Source organism: Pristiophorus japonicus, chromosome 6 (genome assembly GCF_044704955.1).
Source record: "Pristiophorus japonicus isolate sPriJap1 chromosome 6, sPriJap1.hap1, whole genome shotgun sequence".
NCBI classification, from domain to species: Eukaryota; Metazoa; Chordata; class Chondrichthyes; family Pristiophoridae; genus Pristiophorus; species Pristiophorus japonicus.
Genome location: NC_091982.1, coordinates 78,357,876 through 78,377,609, shown reverse-complemented (window position 1 = coordinate 78,377,609; position 19,734 = coordinate 78,357,876). Strand labels below are relative to the sequence as shown.

Genomic DNA, 19,734 nt, shown 5'->3' with positions numbered 1-19,734 from the left:
GCCTGTGGGATTATTGGAGAGGCATGGAGGCAATGTAAATTATACTAATATCTGGTTCATAACACATCACATATGCTATTGTACAAGTAGAAATTGGGCAGTTTGAGTTTGCATGCAAGAGGTAGTGTCACTAACGTGGAGAAGGTCTCTACAGAAGACACTTAATAATAGAAACATAGAAACATAGAAACATAGAAAATAGGTGCAGGAGTAGGCCATTCGGCCCTTCTAGCCTGCACCGCCATTCAATGAGTTCATGGCTGAACATGAAACTTCAGTACCCCATTCCTGCTTTCTCGCCATACCCCTTGATCCCCCTAGCAGTAAGGACCTCATCTAACTCCTTTTTGAATATATTTAGTGAATTGGCCTCAACAACTTTCTGTGGTAGAGAATTCCACAGGTTCACCACTCTCTGGGTGAAGAAGTTCCTCCGCATCTCGGTCCTAAATGGCTTACCCCTTATCCTTAGACTGTGACCCCTGGTTCTGGACTTCCCCAACATTGGGAACATTCTTCCTGCATCTAACCTGTCTAACCCCGTCAGAATTTTATATGTTTCTATGAGGTCCCCTCTCATTCTTCTGAACTCCAGTGAATACAAGCCCAGTTGATCCAGTCTTTCTTGATAGGTCAGTCCCTCCATCCCGGGAATCAGTCTGGTGAACCTTCGCTGCACTCCCTCAATAGCAAGAATGTCCTTCCTCAGGTTAGGAGACCAAAACTGTACACAATACTCCAGGTGTGGCCTCACCAATGCCCTGTACAACTGTAGCAACACCTCCCTGCCCCTGTACTCAAATCCCCTTGCTATGAAGGCCAACATGCCATTTGCTTTCTTAACCGCCTGCTGCACCTGCATGCCAACCTTCAATGACTGATGTACCATGACACCCAGGTCTCTTTGCACCTCCCCTTTTCCTAATCTGTCACCATTCAGATAATAGTCTGTCTCTCTGTTTTTACCACCAAAGTGGATAACCTCACATTTATCCACATTATACTTCATCTGCCATGCATTTGCCCACTCACCTAACCTATCCAAGTCGCTCTGCAGCCTCACAGCATCCTCCTCGCAGCTCACACTGCCACCCAACTTAGTGTCATCCGCAAATTTGGAGATACTACATTTAATCCCCTCATCTAAATCATTAATGTACAGTGTAAACAGCTGGGGCCCCAGCACAGAACCTTGCGGTACCCCACTAGTCACTGCCTGCCATTCTGAAAAGTACCCATTTACTCCTACTCTTTGCTTCCTGTCTGACAACCAGTTCTCAATCCATGTCAGTACACTACCCCCAATCCCATGTGCTCTAACTTTGCACATCAATCTCTTGTGTGGGACCTTGTCGAACGCCTTCTGAAAGTCCAAATATACCACATCAACTGGTTCTCCCTTATCCACTCTACTGGAAACATCCTCAAAAAATTCCAGAAGATTTGTCAAGCATGATTTCCCTTTCACAAATCCATGCTGACTTGGACCTATCATGTCACCTCTTTCCAAATGCACTGCTATGACATCCTTAATAATTGATTCCATCATTTTACCCACTACCGATGTCAGGCTGACCGGTCTATAATTCCCTGTTTTCTCTCTCCCTCCTTTTTTAAAAAGTGGGGTTACATTGGCTACCCTCCACTCCATAGGAACTGATCCAGAGTCAATGGAATGTTGGAAAATGACTGTCAACGCATCCACTATTCCCAAGGCCACCTCCTTAAGTACTCTGGGATGCAGTCCATCAGGCCCTGGGGATTTATCGGCCTTCAATCCCATCAATTTCCCCAACACAATTTCCCGGCTAATAAGGATTTCCCTCAGTTCCTCCTCCTTACTAGACCCCCCGACCCCTTTTATAACCGGAAGGTTGTTCGTGTCCTCCTTCGTGAATACCGAACCAAAGTACTTGTTCAATTGGTCCGCCATTTCTTTGTTCCCCGTTATGACTTCCCCTGATTCTGACTGCAGGGGACCTACATTTGTCTTTACTAACCTTTTTCTCTTTACATATCTATAGAAACTTTTGCAATCCGTCTTAATGTTCCCTGCAAGCTTCTTCTCATACTCCATTTTCCCTGCCCTAATCAAACCCTTTGTCCTCCTCTGCTGAGTTCTAAATTTCTCCCAGTCCCCAGGTTCGCTGCTATTTCTGGCCAATTTGTATGCCACTTCCTTGGCTTTAATACTATCCCTGATTTTCCTTGATAGCCACGGTTGAGCCACCTTCCCTTTTTTATTTCTATGCCAGACAGGAATGTACAATTGTTGTAGTTCATCCATGCGGTCTCTAAATGTCTGCCATTGCCCATCCACAGTCAACCCCTTAAGTATCATTCGCCAATCCATCTCAGCCAATTCACGCCTCATACCTTCAAAGTTAGCCTTCTTTAAGTTCTGGACCATGGTCTCTGAATTAACTGTTTCATTCTCCATCCTAATGCAGAATTCCACCATATTATGGTCACTCTTCCCCAAGGGGCCTCGCACAACGAGATTGCTAATTAATCCTTTCTCATTACATAACACCCAGTCTAAGATGGCCTCCCCCCTAGTTGGTTCCTCGACATATTGGTCTAAAAAACCATCCCTTATGCACTCCAGAAAATCCTCCTCCACCGTATTGCTTCCAGTTTGGTTAGCCCAATCTATGTGCATATTAAAGTCACCCATTATAACTGCTGCACCTTTATTGCACGCACCCCTAATTTCCTGTTTGATGCCCTCCCCAACATCACTACTACTGTTTGGAGGTCTGTACACAACTCCCACTAACGTTTTTTGCCCTTTCGTGTTCTGCAGCTCTACCCATATAGATTCCACATCATCCAAGCTAATGTCCTTCCTAACTATTGCCTTAATCTCCTCCTTAACCAGCAATGCTACCCCACCTCCTTTTCCTTTTATTCTATCCTTCCTGAATGTTGAATACCCCTGGATGTTGAGTTCCCAGCCCTGCTCATCCTGGAGCCACGTCTCCGTAATCCCAATCACATCATATTTGTTAACATCTATTTGCACAGTTAATTCATCCACCTTATTGCGGATACTCCTTGCATTAAGACACAAAGCCTTTAGGCTTGTTTTTTTAACACCCTCTGTCCTTTTAGAATTTTGCTGTACAATGGCCCTTTTTGTTCTTTGCCTTGGGTTTCTCTGCCCTCCACTTTTCCTCATCTCCTTTCTGTCTTTTGTTTTTGCCTCCTTTTTGTTTCCCTCTATCTCCCTGCATTGGTTCCCATCCCCCTGCCATATTAGTTTAACTCCTCCCCAACAGCACTAGCAAACACTCCCCCGAGGACATTGGTTCCGATTCTGCCCAGGTGCAGACCGTCCGGATTGTACTGGTCCCACCTCCCCCAGAACCGGTTCCAATGCCCCAGGAATTTGAATCCCTCCCTGCTGCACCATTGCTCAAGCCACGTATTCATCTGAGCTATCCTGCGATTCCTACTCTGACTAGCACGTGGCACTGGGTTTTGCTGTTTGTTGTTGCACCTTATCCATGTATAGATCCCAAAGTTTATCGGCAGCCAGCAAGTAATAAAAATTACCTGGTCAGGTGCTTGAAATGTTACAAGATGGCTGCTGCTCAGCTGGCAGTTCCATAGGGAGCTCCTCATTGCTTCACCTCTATCCATGGGAATCTCCTGCCATCCTTTGCCCTTTCTCTCCCAAATCTCCTCACCTCCACTGTTCAAGTTCCCCTAACTATTAGTTGGTGCATTTTAGTACTAACTACAAGTTAACTGCTATTTTAAACCACCATTATCCATCCCTCACCCCTATGCCTGCTCTCTGCTTCTCTCAAGCTGCTGGGTCTCTTCTCAAATTTGGATTCCGAATTCCTGGACTTCTCTGGACATCAAGACTCTGGACATCAAGACTACGCTTCTGCACTGCTCTCCATCGCAAGACTCCTGCTGTGTCTGATTTGCTCTTCTGCTGCTAAAATTTTCAAGTAACTTTGGTGATCTACAGCCCTTCCCCCATCACCGCTATTCTTGCTGAGCTGGGTGACTCATTTTATTGTTTTTTCAGCTTTATTCGTTTCTGGCTAGCGGTTTATATTTCTCTGCCGCTTCTGATCCACGGTGACCTCCAACTTCGCCATCATCTTTCTGCTCCGCAACCGATTCTGCATATCGCCTGGATCCCTATTCCCACTTCTGGACTTTACTCGTCCGCTACACCCGTCAATGCTCCATGTCGACTCCCCCTTACCTATGTCAACTTTACACGCTACGGAACCTCTGACTTTCGAAAAAAGACTTGCCTTTCACGACCACCAGATGTCTCAAAAGTGCTTTACAGCCAATGAAGTAACTCTGGACTCTCTCCTATTGTCTCCCATAAATTCCCTGTTACTGCCAGAAAATATGTATTCCAATAATTGCTACATAACTAGGCCTATGAACCAGGCCTCGAGTTTCTCCTGTATCCATTGTCGAACACATTTTGGCTGCCGTTCCGAACCAGAGCCGATCACTTCTATTTCCACTTTTTTCTCCCCCTTTCTCTTTTCTCTTTACCCCTCCTTGACCGTTCTCTCCTGTCATCATGCTTCCTTTCATTTCTCCTCTCTCGGGTACTCTGCCCTCCCAAATCCCAACCCCAACCTATCATTACTCTCCGACATTCCTACTTTCCTGCCACCATCCCAAGTTTGACTCCCTCTTAGATAAGCCTACAGCTTCCCTACCTACCTCTTTGGCATCCTCCGAAGGGCCCATCGAGGCACGCGTTGTTGCCTCATGAGCAGCAATCCCCAACTGTCTCACAACCTTCCTTCCTGTGGACACTGGCAGTGAATTAGCTGTCACCGCCCCTCTCCGCTTCGCTCTCCAAAATGTCTGTTCACTTGTGAACAAGGCCACTGCCATCCATGAGCTCATCTTGGATACTGCATCGATATCATGGCCTTGATGGAAACCTGGCTGAAGGGTGATGACTCCTTACTCCTAAATGAAGCCTCTCAGCCTGGCTATACCTTCCATCATTTGCCCCGCTCAGACAGACAGTCACGATGGCGGAGTAGCTCATCACTAAATCACACCTTGGTTGTCCCACTATTCCTCTGGCACTTTCTCCTCCTTTGAGCATCTCAACTTGTTCCACCCCATCTCACCTCTCATTTAAAATTCTCATTCTCTACCATCCACCTAAGTACCATAAAAATGTTATCACCGAGATATCTTCACTGCTTTCCTCCCTCAGCCTCTGCACCAAGCGATTTCTCATCCTCGGTGATTTCAACCGCCATCTCAGTTCATCATGCTCATTCTGCTCAGAGTTCACTACCCTCCTATCCTCCCTTAATCTCTCCCTCCATGTAAACTCCCCAACCCGTATTCATGGCTGCCCCCTTGATGTTGCCATCTCTCATGGTCTCACAACTCCCATTGTGTCAATCACAGATGAGGGCATCACTGACCATATCCATGTACCGCTCTCCACCTACATCCCACTTTCCCCCTCAATCCTACTTCCTTCTGTGTCCGCCCCTTGGCTCTTGATTCACCACGACATTTCTGCAACTATTGATGTGCTGAACCACACCCTCACCACCACTTTTGATGCCCTAGTCCCTATTAAAACCATTATTCTCTCTCACCCTGGAACGGCCCTCATCTCCATTTCCTTAAGTTGAAAGAACGCAGACTTGAATGGACAACTGGTTTAGCTAGATCTGGCTGGGCCACAAAGCATTTTCGCATCCTGCTCTCGTCTGCCAAAACTGCTCACTATTCCAGGATCATTCTGTAATGCAAAGATAATCCCGGCTTCTTTTCTCTACGACAAATCATCTGCTTAAACCCGCTTCCCGCTGTCTTCGCCAACAAGTGCAAGAAGTTCATGAACTTCTTTGTCTCTTAGATGGAGACCATCCGATCAGCTGCCTCTGCCATTATATTCCTTCCCTTAGCCCACAGTGACCAAACTGGCTCTAAGGTTCCTCCCTGCCCTAGTCCTGAACTCGCATCTTTCTCCAGTTTCTCTCCGATCTCCCGTTGTGATCCCTCCGCGTTCATCTTGTCCACGAGACCCACTTCCTGCTCCCTGGACCCTATTCCCACTAAACTGCTGACCACTCAACTTCCTTTTCTGGCTCCCATGTTAGCTGACATCGTTAATGGTTCTCTCTCCTCAGGTACAGTCCCCCTCTCCTTCAAAGCTCCAATCATCAACTTCTCCTCAAAAAACAAACCTCGAATCCTCCATCCTTGCAAACTACCGCCCATCTCCAACCTCCCTTTCCACTCCAAAGTCCTTGAACGTGTGGTTGCTTCCCAAATCTGTGCCCATCTTTCCCACAACTCCATGTTTGAATCCCTCCAGTCGGGTTTCCACCTCACCACAGTACCCGAAATGGCTCTTATCAAAGTCAGAAATGACATCCTATGTGACTGTGACAAAGATAAACTATCCCTCCTCGACCTTTTCAACCTGTCTGCAGCCTTTGGCATGGTTGACCACTCCATCCTCCTCCAACGCCTCTCCACTGTCATCCAGTTGCGTGGAACTACACTTACCTGGTTGTGCATTCTTATCTATCTAATCGTAGCCAGAGAATCACCTGCAATGGCTTTTCTTCCCGCTTCCGCATCGTTACCTCTGGCGACCCCCAAGGATCTATACTTGGCCAGGTCTCATTTCTCATCTATATGCTGCCCCTCGGCGACATTATCCAGTTTCCACATGTAAGCTGACGACACCCAGCTCTACCTCCCCACCACTTCTCCCAAACCCTCCACTAAACTGTCAAGGCTGCCTGTCCGACATCCAGTACTGGAGGAGCAGAAATTTCCTCCAATTAAATATTGGGAAGACCGATGCCATTGCCTTCTGTCCATACCACAAATTTTGTTCTCTAGCCACTGACTCCATCCCTCTCCCTAGCACATGTCTGAAGCTGAATCAGCCTGTTCGCAACCTTGATGTCATATTTGATCCGGAAATGAGCCATAACTAAGACCGCCTATTCCCACCTCCGTAACATTGCCCATCTCCGGCCCTGCCTCAGCTCATCTACTGCTGAAACCCTCATCCATGCCTTTTTTACCTCTAGTCTTGACTATTCCAATGCACGTTCTCCTGGCTGGCCTCCCACGTTCTACTCTACGTAAACTTGCTCATCCAAAACTCGGCCGTCTGTGTCCTAACTCGCACCAAGTCCTGTTCATCCATCACCCCTTTGGTTGCTGACCTACATTGGCTCTCAGTTAAGCAACACCTCAATTTTAAAATTCTTATCATTGTTTTAAAATCCCTCCATTGCCTTCCCTATCTCTGTAATTTCCTCTAGCCCCAAAACTCCTGATATACCTGCAATCCTCTAATTATGGCCTCTTGAACATTCCTGATTTTAATCGCTCAATGACTGGTGGCCGTGCCTTCTGCTGCCTAGGCCCTAAGCTCTGGAATTCCTTCCCTAAACCTCTCCGCCTCTCTATACCTCTTATCTCCTTAAAACCTACCTCTTTGACCAAGCTTTTAGTCATATGTCCTAATTTCTCCTTATTGGGTTTGGTATCAAATTCTGTTTTATAACACTCCTGTGAAGCGCCTTGGGACATTTTACTACGTTAAAGGCACTATATAAATAAAAGATGTTGTCGTTGTTGCCTCGCCTTAATTGTTGTCTCATTCCTTTCTGTGAGCCTGGCCCACAAATTGTCAAACAACTGTGCAACTAATATGAGTTATGTCTGGCCTGGGGGAAAATGTGGTTTTGTACTTGAAATGTGCACAAAATATATTTACATTCAAAGAAATAGAATTTGTATCCTTCCCCATGGGAAGGATGAAGCCTCAGTTTATGTGACATTTCTTCCAATTTACTGGTTTCTTCTTTAATTGACTGGTTAATTACTTGTGTGTGTGTGTGTGTGTGTGTGTGTGTGTGTGCGCGCGCGTGGGGGGGGGGGGGGGAGAGGGGGGAAAGAGGAGGTTAACTGTAGTTTGTGTGTAGCCAATAAGACATCCTAGATAAGAGACTTCTATTTAAAAAAAGCTACCACAAACTTTGCACTGCCAATTCAATCTCAATCAATGGAATACAGCAGCCAAACACAAAACTCTTCTTGCATAGGGTGCAACCAATATACAAAGATAGGTTGGAAATAGCAAGAGATTTGGAAGTTAAAAAATAAGCCAAGAAAGACCATATTTAAGTGTGTAAAGACTCAATATGCATTTTCTATTTTAACCATTCAAGCTACTAATTATGTTTCTAGATTTAAACATCAGTTATTAAGGGCTAAAACTTGGCCCTCCGGTTAAAACGATGCACTTGCCTGAGGTGCACCAACTTTGTGCTCCAAAAATGGCGGCAAAATTTACCTCGGTATTCTCCCTGCTCCGTGGACCGTCGTAGGCCTTGGTGTGGTGTGGCAAAAGCAGTGGGGGGCGGAGCCAGGTCCCGGCGCTGAAAACAATGCCAGGACCTCTGCACATGCACGCTGGAGTGTGCATGCATGCGCAGTAGCTCCTCGCCCCCAGAATCTGAGTGCGCTCTGCTGGCTGTGTGGGGAGGGGCCGAAGCGCACCGCCCCTATCCCTGGCCGAATGTGCTCCCTCATCGGCGGCCCGCTGCCTTATCCAGCCACACCAGTAAAAGGAGGTCTGAGAGAACCAGAACCCCAGCAGGTTGTCAGTGAAACCCTGCAGCTGGTTAGTATGCTGATGTTTTCCACAAGGGAATCAGTTTAAAAGTAGTAGATTGGGTTAGGTTAGGTGTCCCAATGTCTGAAACAAATGGGAAGCATTGAGACAAATCATGCTGGCAATGTTCACAAGGTCACACAATGAATGGAGTAAATGCACTGCACTTGGTCTATACATTGTGCTGAGTATTTATATGCCATTGGCTAGAATAAAGTAGGAGCCAGCAAAAGACTGCTATTGAAGGTACTGAAAGGGACTGTGCAGGAGTAGTTTGGACAAGGTTACTTTGTTTTTGTTATTGATTGATTGCTTATTACTTTGGTCTTGGTGCTTTAGGTGCAGGGTTCCTTCTCTTTTTTATTTGTTAATTAATTGCTTATTACTTTTTGTGCTTTGTTTAGTGCTTTGTAAGTCTTGGTACTTGGTGCAGGTCCTCTCAGCTTCCTTATATTTTTTATTTGTTATTGAATGCTTATTTTTGTGCTTTGTTTAGAGCTTGCTGCTTTAGAATGTACTTATCTGCGCTGATTTCTTAACTCTCCGCAAGGGCCACATACGCTGGTCTAAGTTAGTTTAAACAACTATTAGCTGTCCAAACTTGCTTAAATGGCCAAAACAGGCCGACCCCTTTTGAAAAAAAAACTAAACAAAAAAAATCCTAACTAACTCACTTACAGTGGTGCAAATTAAATGAGCAGAATTGCGATTTTTAAGATACTTCAAGAAAATCAAGTTGCTCCAAAAAAAATGGAGCAACTCCTGGGCAAATTTGGGCCCAATATGGTTGCTTAATCTTAATCATAGAATCTTACAGCGCAGAAGGAGCCAATTGTGCCTGTGCCGGCTCTTTGAATGAGCTATCCAATTAGTCCTTTTCCCATAGCCCTGCAAAGTTTTCTGTGTGAAATATATATCCAATTCCATTTTGAAAATTACTGTTGAAGATGCTTCTACCACCCTTTCAGGCAGTGCATTCCAGATCATAACTCGCTGTGTAAACAAATTCCTCATCTCTCTCTGGTTCTTTTGCCAATTATCTTAAAACTATGTCCTCTGGTTATCAACCCACCTGCCACTGGAAACTGGAGGGGCCCAATGCATAATGGCCCAGGAATCCAGACAGTGTGTCATTTGCGAGTCTTGCGACCTCAGAGCCGAATCCAATTGGAAATTAACAAAAGAGTTGGGGCAACGGCTACATGACAGGGGAGTGGGTGACATGATCAGAGAAGTTTCACGTGCTGCAGGCAGAAGCTGTAGACAAGCCTGGCTCAGCTGGCTCCCAGCAGCTATGGTGGCCGAGTGGTAAAGGTGTTGGATTGGAAATCCCAACTCACTGCACAGGTTTGGACCCTCCCAGCGCCAGATCAACTTATTCTTTCATATAGTTCATCTTTGAGACCCCTGCCCCTGAAACTGCTCAGCCAGCTCCGATTGTGATGAGGGCAGCGTGTTCTTCCTTCCCCTTTGGCACAATGGTTTCGGGGGCCTGTGTTACAGAAACTCTGCGCTCACCAGGAGAAGGAGAAAATTGGAGTAGGACTAATTGGATAGTTCAGTGCAGCCAGCTACCACCATGGGGCTGGATGAAGCTTTCAAAATCAGTGGGAGAGATCGGTAGATAACCACATGTACCTAATCTTATTGAGTGAGTTGCTGAGTTTTACCCGCAACAGGTGAGGTACCGCACATGTACAATGGCCACGAGAAGGAGGCTAAAGCAAACAAAAATGTTTTTTTTTTTAATTTGGAAAATTGTTTGAAGCCGTTAAAAAATACAGCAGTGATGTTGATTGTCCTGCAGGAAGTTCCAGTTAAACTTTGCCAGTTTTTTGAAATCATTTATCAGGGTTATTTAAATCATGTGAGCGAGTTGGAAAAAGTTTGTGCCCCCGTTTGTACCTCAGAGTCTGTGAGCTCACGTTTCGGCCTGAGTTGCTCCTATTTTTTTGGAGCAACTAGTTTAGAATGGAACATCTTAGAAATTGCAACTCTCGGCATATAGTTTGCTCCAGTTCTAGTGAATTAGAATAGTTTCATTGTAGAACAGATTATTTTTTCAAAAGGGGGTGTGTCCAGCCACTTACGTCTGTTTTGGAAGTTTAGGCAGTGAGAACTTACTCCATTCTAAGTTAGTTTGGAGTAAGTGTAGATTTTTGTACGCTCAGAAAAAACTTGCCTACACTTATAAATCGGGCGTAGGGAACGGGGGGGGGGGGGGAAGAAGGGGGTTTACAAGCATTAAATACTTCACTTTTACAAATAAAGAGCCATCATCAATAATAAATGATAAATAAATCAACCAATAAATCAATCAATCAAAAAAAAAATCAAATCCCCCCCCCACCACACCGTGAGTGTCCCTCTCTGTTTCTGTCAGTGTCTTTCTGTTTCTGACAGCGAGGGGTGGTGTGGGAGGGGGAGGGAGAGGGGTGGTTGGAGGGGGAGGGGTGGGGGCGGGGGCGTCAGAGAGGGAGGTGGGGGCGGGGGCGTCAGAGAGGGAGGTGGGAGGGGAGGGTCAGAGAGGGAGGTGGGAGGGGAGGGTCAGAGAGGGAGGTGGGCGGGGGGGGGGGGCGTCAGAGAGGGAGGTGGGCGGGGGGGGCGTCAGAGAGGGAGGTGGGCGGGGGGGGCGTCAGAGAGGGAGGTGTGGGGTCAGAGAGGGAGGGTCAGAGAGGGAGGGTCAGAGAGGGAGGTGGGGGGGGGGTCAGAGAGGGAGGTGGGGGGGGGTCAGAGAGGGAGGTGGGGGGGGTCAGAGAGGGAGGTGGGGGGGGTCAGAGAGGGAGGTGGGGGCTTGAACAGGAGGGGGGGGCTTGAACGGGAGGGGGGGGGCTTGAACGGGAGGGGGGCGGGCTTGAACGGGAGGGGGGGGGCTTGAACGGGAGGGGGGGGGTTGAACGGGAGGGGGGGGGGCTTGAACGGGAGGGGGGGGCTTGAACGGGAGGGGGGGGGCTTGAACGGGAGGGGGGGCTTGAACGGGAGGGGGGGGCTTGAACGGGAGGGGGGGGCTTGAACGGGAGGGGGGGGCTTGAACGGGAGGGGGGGGCTTGAACGGGAGGGGGGGGGGCTTGAACGGGAGGGGGGGGGGCTTGAACGGGAGGGGGGGGCTTGAACGGGAGGGGGGGGGCTTGAACGGGAGGGGGGGGGCTTGAACGGGAGGGGGGGGGCTCGAACGGGAGGGGGGGGGCTCGAACGGGAGGGGGGGGCTCGAACGGGAGGGGGGGGCTCGAACGGGAGGGGGGGGCTCGAACGGGAGGGGGGGGCTCGAACGGGAGGGGGGGGCTCGAACGGGAGGGGGGGGCTCGAACGGGAGGGGGGGGCTCGAACGGGAGGGGGGGGCTCGAACGGGAGGGGGGGGCTCGAACGGGAGGGGGGGGCTCGAACGGGAGGGGGGGGCTCGAACGGGAGGGGGGGGCTCGAACGGGAGGGGGGGGCTCGAACGGGAGGGGGGGGGCTCGAACGGGAGGGGGGGGGCTCGAACGGGAGGGGGGGGGCTCGAACGGGAGGGGGGGCTCGAACGGGAGGGGGGGCTCGAACGGGAGGGGGGGCTCGAACGGGAGGGGGGGCTCGAACGGGAGGGGGGGGCTCGAACGGGAGGGGGGGGCTCGAACGGGGGGGGGGGGCTTGAACGGGAGGGGGGGGCTTGAACGGGAGGGGGGGGGGCTTGAACGGGAGGGGGGGGGCTTGAACGGGAGGGGGGGGGGCTTGAACGGGAGGGGGGGGCTCGAACGGGAGGGGGGGGCTCGAACGGGAGGGGGGGGCTCGAACGGGAGGGGGGGGCTCGAACGGGAGGGGGGGGCTCGAACGGGAGGGGGGGCTTGAACGGGAGGGGGGGCTTGAATGGGAGGGGGGTTGGGGGGGGGGGCTGGACGGGAGGGGGGGGATGAACGGGAGGGGGGGGATGGGGCTGAACGGGAGGGGGGAGGACTTCGGGCAGGGCCTGCCTCCACAAGATGCCGGGCAGGCGGGCCCCGCCGTCGTGCCGGAAACGGGCCTACAGATATCGGAGAATCGCGAATTAAGTATTCGGCCAATTTTTGTTGTACAAATTAGGCGGGCCTCTCCGATGTGCGCCATTCTAGCGGGTGTCCGAATCTTGAGCTCAGAGAGATGTAGAGAACGGCAGCAGAAAAAGAGGAAACTACTTCAAAACTGATCCCAACTCATGGCCAAGGCTCGGGATAGATAACCTCACTGCCTTCTTCTGATTGGGGATCTTAACCACTTTATCCACTTTTTTTACTTGAGCTCTGTTTGGAATTAGAGTTTATTATTATTTTTTGGTTGAATATTTAATGACAGCGTTGAAGAGGGAAAGAGAAACTTGGAGCAACTTCTTCCATCAAAGTTGCAATGAAATTTTAAGGAATTTAAAAGATTTTTAATGAAATGAATTTTTCACATAAAAAGTGCTTCCCCCTAAGTTTAGATTATGATTTTGGAAGAAACAAGCAAAAATCAATTTTCCCCTCATCTAAACTGGTTTCAACCAGGTCTTGAAGTCCTAATGCTTTTAAAGAGGCTGTGAAATGCTTACAACATTTTAAAATTGAAATTTCCCAACATTTGATTTTGAGCGATTGAGTGAAGTGAGTAGTTTTACACAAACATGTTGTTAAGGATGGGGAGGGCAGGGGAGGATTTATGTGAGTTATATATTACTTAAAAAATATATATTAAGATGCTAAGAAGAGAACCAAAAAAGGGGAAAAACACAAACCATTTTATTTTGTCTGTTGTTCTAATGTTCTAACAAGTCCCAGGGTTAACGTAAAAATATTTAGTGAACAGTTAATAGAAACAAGAGTTACGCAATTATGTATAAAAATTACAGGAATCTACTTCAGAAGAAACGACTAAAGGTATTTATTTAGAGAAAGACACAGAAAATACTTAGATTAAACTAATAGTGTACAATTTTGATTTGGTATAAATGTTTGAAATAAGAGATTAAAAATTGAGTACAATGAAGTTTGTTTCTCACTATTTAATTGAGAAGTACCTAAAATAATTCAACACTTTGTGATAAGAGCAGGGATTAATATTGTGGAGAACTGAGAGAAAAACATTAGAAGCAAAATTTGCAAATTAACATCTTTACGTCAACATATTAGTAAACATTTCCAAGTCAGTCTGATTCATCTTTCTTCCTGGACATTTCGGTTAAATGATAGCTTTTCCTGCTTTTTGTTTTTAATTTGGTGATGCAAATTGTGTATGTGTTTTTCTGCACTTGTGAATATGTGCTGCATTTCTGACATGTTGCATGGGGGTACGATGGTTCAGTAAGACAACAATTACTAATGGAAGTGATTGAAGTTGAAAATACAGATATCCATTTTTGTTCAGTTCTTTTTAACACTGCGAACTAAAGCACTTTATATTTGTTGATTGTCTGTTTGCATTGTGATTAAACTTCAAAATAATTATGTGGACATACAGCACGTCAGCACCATAGGAAAGCCACTGCTCCTGCAGCCATTGGTATAGTGACTTGAGGATTGGGCTGAAAACTTTAAAATTAATACTAATTGCATGAATAGCTATGCCTCTTTCAGCTCATCTTGGGCTTTTGGATTGTTTGTCGATGCATCGATGTAACTGAGACACATTTCTGAAGTGTTAATGCATTATTATGCGGTTCTTTTAGATCCCATTCATTTCTGACAAGTAATTTTTAAAAAAAAATAGAGTTTGTACATGACAAACAAAGCTTTTAATTAATTCTACCGTAAACAAACTTGCGGAATAGGCATGTTAACGACACATGAATTTCAATATAGATAAGTGTGTGGTGGTGCATTTTGGTAGGAGGAATATGGAGGCTGCCTACTCCTTGGAGAATAAGAATCTACTAAATGGGGTATAGATTCACAAAACATTAAAATTAGCAATGCAGGTTAGAAAAGCTAGAAAAGTGCAAATAAAGCACTCGTGTTCATTTCTAGTGGAATAGCATTCAAAATCAGAGAAGTTGTGTTAAACTTGTGTAGAACCTTGTCTGATTGTCTCATAATTTGAGATGGTGGGGTGACAATATGATATTACTGTATATATGCTTTTAAGTGGTTGCTGTTGGTGTAAAAGTTGCTGGTGTAAATGTTGTTGTAGTAAAATTTGCCTGCGGAGAAAAGGTCGCGCTCAAAGGAGTTCGTGGCCCTCTCGGCACAAAAAGAAAATCAGAGGGAACATTGGTTAGGAGGTGATCCATTCACTGCAGATTACCCAGCCGTTGACCTGCTCTAGTAGCCACGGTATTTATGTGGCTTGTCCAGTTGAATTCCTGGTCAATGGTAACACCTCTGGATGTTGATGGTGGGGATTTGGCGATGGTAATGCCACTGAATTTCAAGGGGGGATGGTTAGGCTTTCTCTTGTTGGAGATGGTCATCGCCTAACAATTGTATGGCACGCGTGTTACTTGCTACTTATCAGCCGTAGCCTGGATGTTATTGCATGTGGCCATGGACTGCTGCTTCATCTGAGGAATAGCAAATAGAGCAACACACTCTGCAATTATAAGTTTGTCAGGGCTCTTATTTTTACTTCTTACCCCATAGGTAGCGTAAAAAGTGCTGAGAATTTCACCCTTACAGTGCCTCCTCAAGCTAGGATATCTATGAAATATTTGGTTTTAATGCTAACTGGCGAGTATTTTATGACATTAAGCACTAGATAATAAAAAACTGGTTTTCGGACAGCTTTGAAAAATGGAATTATTTTTGTTTACAACATAGGATAGCACTTATAGTGGGCCATAATAAATTTATGGCCCTTAAAGATCTACTGCAACCCAATTATGCATCCTCTCCAAACTGAGTTGCCAATGTTGTGATCCTCTCATAACAAGTGTGTCATCATTCTTAAACTAATTTTAAAGCTCTTAACTCCTCAAGCTAGGATATCTACGAAATATTTGGTTTCAATGCTAACTGCCGAGTATTTTATTTCATTAAGCACTAGATAACAAGAACCTGATGTGGTTTCGCCAATAAACATATACCAAATCCAAGCTCTCCCCTCCTATATTGGGCCACTGTAACCCAAAAAACTGAAACTTTGATTCCCAATCCACAATTACACATGGATTCACTTCAGAAGATGGAAGTGATTATTTTACATTATGTGTACTACAAATATTGCAATTAATATAGCAGGAATGATTCCAAGAGGTTGTGGCTAAATATAACTATTATTTCAAGAAAACATTACAGGAGAAAAAAAATTTGAAAAAACTCAAGTGGTCATGAATATTTTCAAAAAACCATATACATTTTCACTCCCGTGATAAACTATTATCCATTCATCTCTACTCAGCAGAGCATAGTAAACACAACAAAACACATGTTGCACACATTGTGCAAATATGTCAAGTTATGCCTTCAGCTTAAAGCAATGTTAAGAATAAAGTTAGCAGGCAATAAGCAAAAAATAATGAAATGCTTGTTCCATCTGAACTATTATTGACAAGCAGTTAAATCTATTTGTAAAGTACAGAGTTTAAAAAAAAAAGAGTCCTATTTTATCCTGTTGATTTCAATCCTCTTGTCAATGCTGGATCAGAAAACTTGAGCTATTTCTGGAAGGCGCTCAATCCAGGCTAGGATACATCTCTATCATTGATGAAGCTGGTCTTCGGGTACCTTTCCAAGTGTCCATTCTTTACAACAACTTACATTTATATAGCGCCTTTAACGTATAAAATGCCACAAAGTGCTTCCCAGGAACATAATCAGACAAATTTGACACCGAGCCAAAGAAAGAGATATTAGAATGGATGACTAAAAGCTTAGTCAAAGAAGTAGGTTTTAAGGAGCGTCTTAAAAGGAGGTAATTCCAGAACTCAAGATCTAGATGGCTGAAAGCACGGCCGCCGATGGTGGGGTGAAGGAAGTGCGGACTGAAGAAGAGGCCAGAATTGGAGGAAGTAGAATTCTCGGAGGGTTGTTGGGCTGGAGGAAAGTGCAGAGATGGGGAGGAACAAGGTCATGGAGGGATTTCAACATGAGAATGAGAATTTTAAAATCAAGGCTCTAAGTAACTGGGAGCCAATGTATGTCAGCAAGCACAGGAGTGATGGGTGAAGGGACTTACTGCGAGTTAGGATATGGACAGCATTGTTTTGGATGAGCTTAAGTTTATGGAGGGTTGAAGATGGGAGGTCAGCCAGGAGGGCATTAGAATAGTTGAGTCTAGTGGTAACAAAAGACTGGATGAGGGTTTCAGCAGCAGATGGGCTGAGGCAAGGGCTGAGACAACATTATGGAAGTGAATGTAAGCAGTCTTTGTGATGGAGAGGATAGAGGGTTAGAAGCTCAGCATAAGGTCAAATAGGACCCCAAGGTTGCGAACAGTTTGGTTCAGCCTGAGACAGTGACCAGGGAGAAGGATGGAGTTGGTAGCTTGGAATGGAATTTCTGGCAGGGACCGAAGACAATGTCTTCAGTCTTCCCAATATTCAATTGAAGGAAATTTTGGCTCACCCAGGACTGTTTATAGGACAAGCATTTTGGAAACACAGACAGTGGACGGGTTGAGGGAGGTGGTAGTGAGGTCGAGCTGGTGCCGGTAGCATAAATGTGGAACCTGATGTGGTTTTACATGTCGTTACCAAGGGATAGCATGTAGATCAGTAACAGGAGGGGGCCATGGATAGATCTTTAAGGGGCTCCAGAAAAAAGTGAGGGGGTGGAAAGAGAAGCCATTTCAGGAGATTCTCTGGCTACGACTGAATAGGTTAGAGTAGAATCAGGCGAGAGCTGTCCCATTCAGCTGAACAACAGAGGAGAAGCATTCGAGGAGGTTGGTTTGATCAACTGTCAAAAGCTACAGAAGGTTGAAGAGGGATAATGCACCAGTCACATAGGATGTAATTTGTGCCTTTGATTAGGGCCATTTCAGTGCTGTGGCAGGGGTGGAAACCTGATTAGAGATTCAAACCTCGAGGGGGAAGGAGAGAAGGGTTGGTAGTGGAGAAAAAAAGTTGGGAGTTATCTTTGCATTCCAGGATGATTCTGGGAGTAGGGAGAAGTTTTGGCAGAGGAGAGCTGTGCCCGACAGTTCTTATGTGGTTCAGCCAGCTCTGGTGGTGAAAGACTAAACCTATTGTGCGCCATAAACAATGAAATGTGTGTCCCTTGGACTAAAAGGAGCGAAGGTGGGGGCCATACCAAGGGAAATCACTGACATCACCAAGGATGAGTAGTCACTTGGTGCATAGGCCGAGGGAGCAAAGCACTGAGGATATCTTGGTGAGAAACTTGGTGCGGGGCTTGGGTGGGCAGTCAAGTCCGAGGATTTTGAGAGGCGCAAGAGGGGCGGAACCAGATGAGGTGCTCAAATGAAGAGAGCAGACCAAAGCGATATTTGGTTTGAAAGGCCAACTCCCCATCTCAGTGGTTTGGGCTGGGCAGGTGGTGGAAGGTATAGTCAGGCAAGGAGGCTTCAGTGAGGGACAAGGTGCTATTACCTGTGAGCCAAGTTTCTGTCAAGGCAATGATGTCGATGCAATCATGGATGGCAAAGGTCTAGTTCACAAATGAACAGATATTCTGGAGGGAGATGCGAGAGGCACGGTGATTGTTGATCATCCGACAGAGCTCACGGGGTTACTGGTCGGAAGGATGAGAGGGATGGGAAGGAGATTAGCAGGATTAGCTGGGTGGGATGGTAGGCGTGAGAGTAAGATGGGGTAGTTTAGGTTGCTGCTCGTAAGTTGGCAACGACAACTGCTTCGATGGCCCTTCAAAGAATATCAAGAGAGGCACAGAGACATTGCAATCTTACCCAAGAGGGAGTAAGCCTGGGGCGGTGGCTTGAGAGTAGGAAGGTCAAGCAATAGTTGCGTGAACCCAGATAGTGAATGTTGACAATAGGGGTGTCACCTGATCTTGTCCTCATTTTGTCAACAGACATGTGGGAACACTGGTCGATTTTTCTCCTTTATAGCTGGGAATCCTGAGCCCAATTGTGCCCCTTTGTCTTGACATGACAACTGAAATTAACAATGTCATTCAGTGTTTTATCTAATCTGCCACCTGGGTGGTGGTGGAATGGGGCATGGGAGGGAAAGGAGAGGGAAAAAGGATCAAAGTTTACTGATTAAGAACATAAGAAACAGGAGCAGGAGATTATTTAAAAAAAAGTAAGCTTCAGCTTGTCTTTCAGCACAACCTATGATACATAACACACTGAAAAAGCAAACCAGTTTTGGTCATAATGCTTCTTATGACAGCAGGGAATTGTGACATTTAAAAAGGTCGTGCTGACCTTCATTAATGCAGTAACAGGTTGATCTCAAATGTGTCAGATGAAATGTCACCCTTTCTATAATGAACAATAAAATGGGAAAAAAGACCATTTATTATTAATACCTTTAGGAATCAACCTCTTCAGCTATCCTTTTCCAAGAGTGTACGCTGTGGATCAATCTACTTTCCTTGGAAGTTTCCCAAATCTCCAAATTTTGTGAATATTTAACAACTCTCCCTTTTAGTGTTTTCATGTTTACAATGTATAAAACTAATCAAAGTGCATTTGAAAATTTAGCAAAAAAGGATGCAATTCAGAGTTAATGTTTTCTTCATTAAATGGGAAAACGGGAGCTATGATCAAGCAACTTCAACATCATCGTGGGCCCCCAAATGGGAAGCTTGAGATTGATTCCTAGTTAGTGTACATAACTAGACTTAGACTTGCCAATTTTGACAGTCATTTTAAATGAAAAACCATTCAGAGGACCGATCTCTTTCTGCATCACTGCCCATACTTCCTGTTGAGTTGGCTTATCATTGACCAATAAGGGAACAGTATTGATACTGTCTGCGTAACAAGACTGTCCTCCTTTCCCTACTGAGGACTATAGTAGAAGATCGTCGCTCAATCTAGCCTACCTATCCACATTATTTATTTAATGCATTTTTAATAACCCTGAATCCCATTTGTTGACAAGAACCTGTCCTATTCCTTCCCTCTGCTGCCCATATCCTATTGCGCACCAAGTACTGTTCACTCATCACCCCTGTGCTCGTTGACCTTCATTGGCTCTCGGTTAAACAATGCCTTGA

The 19,734-nt window shown here is 46.0% G+C and overlaps 1 protein-coding gene across 11 annotated transcripts in view; it reads right to left on the bottom strand.

Moving 5' to 3' along the window:
- Nucleotides 1–19,734, bottom strand: part of LOC139265703 (ecto-NOX disulfide-thiol exchanger 2-like) — a 460,596-nt gene that overhangs the window by 124,658 nt on the left and 316,204 nt on the right. The window lies entirely within an intron of this gene.